Below are 5,442 nucleotides of genomic sequence, written 5' to 3' on the forward strand. Positions count from 1 at the left end.
TGGCTGCTTCATGTCTGTCTCCTTTGCTAATCCCTTTCCCTCAACCAGACCTCTCAGTGTGGGAGGACTTTCTTTCTTTTTTCCTATCTTTTCCAATTTCATGGCTTAATTATCAGCTACATGCTGATTCTCAATATTATAACCCCAGCCTGTCCTTCTCCCCTGAACTCGACTGTATTGCCCCTGAACTCGACTGTATTGCCATTGTCCTGATGATATCTCCATACAGATGCCTAAATGGCATGTTTTTTTTAAATTAATTAATTAATTTACTTAATTTTGGCTGTGTTGGGTCTTTGTTGCTGCGCATGGGCTTTCTTTGTAGTTGCTGTGAGGGCGGGGGGGGGGGGACTACTCTTCATTGCAGTGCGTGGGCTTCTCATTGGGTGGCTTCTCTTGTCGCGGAGCACCGGCTCTAGGCGTAAGGGCTCTAGAGCGCAGGCTCAGTAGTTGTGGCGCACGAGCCTAGCTGCTTTGCAGCATGTGGGATCTTCCTGAACCAGGGCTCGAACCCGTGTCCCCTGCATTGACAGGCGGATTCTTAACCACTGCGCCACCAGGGAAGCCCCTAAATGGCATGTTAAACTCACTCTCTCCAAAACAGAGCTTTTAATCTCCTTCAATACCATATAGACCTGTTTTTCTCCTGTCTTCATCATCTCTGTAAATGGCACCTCCATTTTTGGCTCAAGTTAAAAACCCATACCATATCCTTGATTCCTTCTTCACCTACCACGTCCAATCCACCATCGAAACCTGTTGTTTCTGCCTCCAAAATGTTTTGTTTTTTAGAATTGTAGTATAGTTGACATGAAAAGACAACCTATGGACTGGGAGAAAATATTTGCAAAGAATGCGACTGACAAGGGCTTAATTTCCAAAATATACAAACAGCTCATACAACTCAGTAATAACAACAAAAAAAAAACAAACAACCCAATCAAAAAATTGGCAGAAGACCTAAATAGACATTTCTCCAAAGAAGACATATACAAATGGCCAATAGGCACATGAAAAGATGCTCAACATCGCTAATTATCAGAGAAATGCAAATCAAAACTACAATGAGGATCACCTCACACCGGTCAGAAAGGCCATCATTAAAAAGTCCACAAACAACAAATGCTGGAGCAGGTGTGGAGAATGCACACTGTTGGTGGGAATGTAAATTTGGTGCAGCCACTGTGGAAAAGAGTATGGAGATTCTCTACAAAACGAAAAATAGGGCTTCCCTGGTGGCGCAGTGGTTGAGGGTCCGCCTGCTGATGCAGGGGACGCGGGTTCGTGCCCTGGTCCGGGAGGATCCCACATGCCGCGGAGCGGCTAGGCCCGTGAGCCATGGCCGCTGAGCCTGCGCGTCCGGAGCCTGTGCTCCGCAACGAGAGAGGCCACAACAGTGAGAGGCCTGCGTACCGCAAAAAAAAACAAAACTAAAAATAAACTTACCATATGATCCAGCAATCCCACTCCTGGGCATGTATCAGGAGAAAACTCTGATGCAAAAAGATACATGCACCCCAGTGTTCATAGCAGCACTATTTACAATAGCCAAGACATGGAAGCAACCTAAATGGCCACCAACAGATACATGGATAAGGAAAAAATTGAAATATAGTTGATTTAAAATGTGTTTCAGGTGTATAGCAAAGTGATTTATATATATATATGTATATATAAATCATATCCTTTTTCAGATTCTTTTCCATTATAGGTTATCCAAACGTATTTTGAATCTATTCACTTCCCTCAACCTCCACCCCACAACCTAGAACTAGCAACCTGTCAGCTCTCCCCTGGATTACAGCAGTAGTCTCATAATCTCACTGGATTCCTAGATTCCACTCTGGTCCTCCTACAATCTCTTCTCCGAACAGCAGCAGGTGGGATCTTTTCAAACACATAAATCAGATTTTGCTACTGCTCTAGTTAAAAGCTCTCAATGCCTCCCCAGGCTATTCCTTTTAGAATAAAATCCACAGTTCTTACCATAGCCTGAGGCCAACTCCCTCCCCTTTTTCCTCTGTGATCTCAAATCTACCACTTTCTTCTTTACTCACTATACTTCTGTCACACTGGCCTCCTTGGTGTTCCTTGAAGACCCTATGCTGGAGGCTTTGCATTTGCTCTTTCTTCTGCATGAAATATCTTCCGCCTTTCACTGTGACTGTCTGCTACTTTTTGGTGACTGTCTCTTTCTCATCTTTCAGGTTTCAGCTGAAATTTCCACTCTGTGGAAAAGCTCCACCCCACCACTCACACCATATCTAAAATTGGCTCCCCAATTATTATTTTATTACCTGTTTACTTTCCTTAGAGAACTTATCACATTCTGTTGTTATTGTGGTCATTTGTTTATTTGCCTATCATCTCTCTCTTCCGGCTTCAAGAGGGCAGAGATCACCCCTGTCATGTTTATGGCTTTGTGCCCTGTGTTTAGAACAGTGCCTGAGACATGGTAGCCTCTCAACAGATATTTATTGAATGGATATTTATCAATGAATAATGAAACCATTCTCTCCAAGTCCCGACCCCTCTATCTCTACTATCTTTTGAATCTGCTCCTGCCATCCTTATAACCACTGGCTTGGTTCAAGCTCCGTCACCTCCAACCTGGATTTCTGTAACAATCTCTGACCCAATGGGTCTCCATGTCTCTCTTGCCCTGTCACCGTTCTTCACACAGCAGTTATGAAAATGAGGTTTCAGAATGAAAATGATGTCAGGCCCTGCTTCACTGCTTCAGTGGCCCCCAGCTCTTTGCAGGAGGAATTTCAAATCTCTCAGGTCAGCACTCAAAGCCCTTAGTGCCCTAGCTCCTGCTGCCTCCTTGGTGCCATCTTTCCGAACTCCCCACCAACATCACATGTATATGACCACAGAAATCTGCCTACAGTCCCCTAACAAGTCAGGGTCTTCTACAAGTTCTTACTTTTGTGAGATGTTCCCACTTCCTAAATTCCCGCTGCACCCCCTCTCCCCCATCCATAGAACCCGGCTAGAATACAACTTAGTTGCTCCAGCCCCTCTGGGAACCAGCTCTCAGCACACACCGTGTACCCTTCTCAGGACATGTCTACCCTCCTACTGGTTCATCAGCTCTACAAGCCAGGGCCTGGGCCTTTCTGTGGCCTGGTCACACAGTGCTGCCAAAACACATCATTTAGAGAGAGCACTGGAGTCAGGAGAGGTTTGAATCCTTGGGCCACCACTTACCAGTCAAGAGACCTTAAACAGGTCCAAGCCTTGGATTCTTGATCTGTAAAATGAGGATAAAAATTCTATTTATTTCATGGATGGGTACCTACTTTTGTGAGGAGTTTAGTACAGTGAGCAGATAACAGAGGTGCCCCAAATTCTTTTGAGTGAACAGATAAATGCCAGGATGAAGTATTGGAAAACACCCCACTTCAGAGGCACTCAATAAACTTTGTTGATTAAATGGCACATATGCAAAATAGACTCCATCCCTTCCACAGCCCCAGACTTTCAGTGACTTCCCATTGGCCTGAGGTTGAAATGTAGTCTCCTCAACACAGCTTCAAGGTCCTCTCTACACTGAGCTCTGTCTGCTTCTCCAGCCTGGCCTCCCTACACGCGCGCACACACACACACACACACACACACACACACACACACACACACTAGTCTTTCATGCCTCCATGTTGTTCACACTGTCTCCTCTGCCTGGAATGCCTGTTCCTTCTGTCCCGGTTTTAGTGCCCTTCCTTCCTCTATGCCTTTATCCTCACATTTAACACGTAGTTTTCTCTGTTTACATGCCTTTCTCTCCTGAAAAAGGACAGGGACCCTGGGTCCTGCCATTATCTTCCAGCCATTAGTGTAGGGCCTGACGAATAATCAAGGCAAATAAAATATTTGTGATGAAAAAAATGCGTGTGGTGTGGAGGCAACAACCAGAGGGCCAGTATGGGCTGAGTGGGGAAACTGAGACCCAAGTGGTTATCAGTGGCTCACTCTCAAGGGACAGAGCTGCCCGGATATCAAAACTGACCTCACCCCCAACCCACCATGAGTTGCTTCTGTGCAACAGCATGAATTCCCCAGGGGCTCTGGTCTCCAGCAGGCGGAACATGAGTTTCCAGATACAGGATCTTCTGAGTCCTCAGGCACAGGGTACAACGGCTGCACAGCTCTGCAAGTTGAGGGAATAAAACCGTGTGGTGGCCACAAGAGGTGGTTGTCATGTATACTGATTTTCTCAGTTTCCCAGGCTGGATTTTCTTCATCCTTTTAGATAAAGGAACCCAGGCCCAGGTATGAAGAAAAAGTCTGACTCCATCTTCTTTCCCCTTGGCCCTGGAGCTCCAGGCTGCCCTTTTCCGTGCTGACTGGAAGTGACTTGGAAGCCTGAGGGCCAGCAGAAGGCAGTGAAAGGGGAGCTGGGTCAACTGGTACAGCCGCTGCTATGGCAACCAGAGCCAAAGGAGGTCACCATTGATTCCACACGCACTTAATTCTTCCTGCAGAGGCATTGGGCAGGGTTGACCCAGAGAGCTAAGAGGGAAGAGGTGTGTGTGTGGAGGGAACAGGACCGTGATGGAGGTTGGGATGTAGCCAGTCACTTTCTCTCCCTAGGCCTCTGATTCTCTAAGTGTAAAGTGAGAGTACAAGGTATAACTAACACCATTATCTGGTCCCTACATTTCACTCCTCGGCAAGGTTGTCAAGGCTGCAAGATTCACTGCTGGATGGGATGGGGGCGGGGCCCTCAGATATAGGAACCAGAGGAGGACGGCTCTGAGCAATGCCCAACGAGGGCAGGAGAACACTGCATTTGGGGACCCCCGAGAGTCAGAGGCAGACCTCCTCCCCCAAAGGGACCCTGGAGTCCAGACTCTCAGCCCCAGGTCTTCCCGTTAAACGACTCTCCGGACGGGATCCGAGCTCCAGGCGCCGCCCTGCCAGGAGGTTCTAGGGAGAAGAGGACCAGGTAGTCACCACTACCCTAGCGTCAGGTAGGAAAGAAAGACTCTCTGGATGCCCCCATTTCTGGGCCGCCCAGGCCGGCTTGGCCCGGTCAGGCAACCCCAGCCCACTCGGTCAGGAGACCTGAAATGCAGAAGCCGCCACCTCCTCGGGCGCTCTCTCGGTCTTGCCCCACCCCGGCCCCGCCCTCGGACCCCGCCCGCTTCCCTCGCCTCTGCCTCTGGCCGGAAGCCCCCTCCCCTCCCCCTGCCGGTGCCCCACACCCTTTATCCCTTTCCAGTCCCACTCCTTCCGCGAGTCAGGGAAACCTCTCTCCGCTCGGTTCCCCACCCCACCCCCGTCTTCCTCCAGCCCCGGCTCCTCCATCCAGTCCCCGAGCCCCCGCCCGGCCCCGCCCAGGCTCCTCCCTCAGCCCGGCCCCGGCCCTAGTTTCCCGCCCCAGACCAGGGCCTCGGGGCCCCGCTAGTCCCCTCCTCGGGCCCCGCCCCCGGCCCC

Source organism: Lagenorhynchus albirostris, chromosome 1 (assembly GCF_949774975.1).
Source record: "Lagenorhynchus albirostris chromosome 1, mLagAlb1.1, whole genome shotgun sequence".
In the NCBI taxonomy this organism is placed as follows: Eukaryota; Metazoa; Chordata; class Mammalia; order Artiodactyla; family Delphinidae; genus Lagenorhynchus; species Lagenorhynchus albirostris.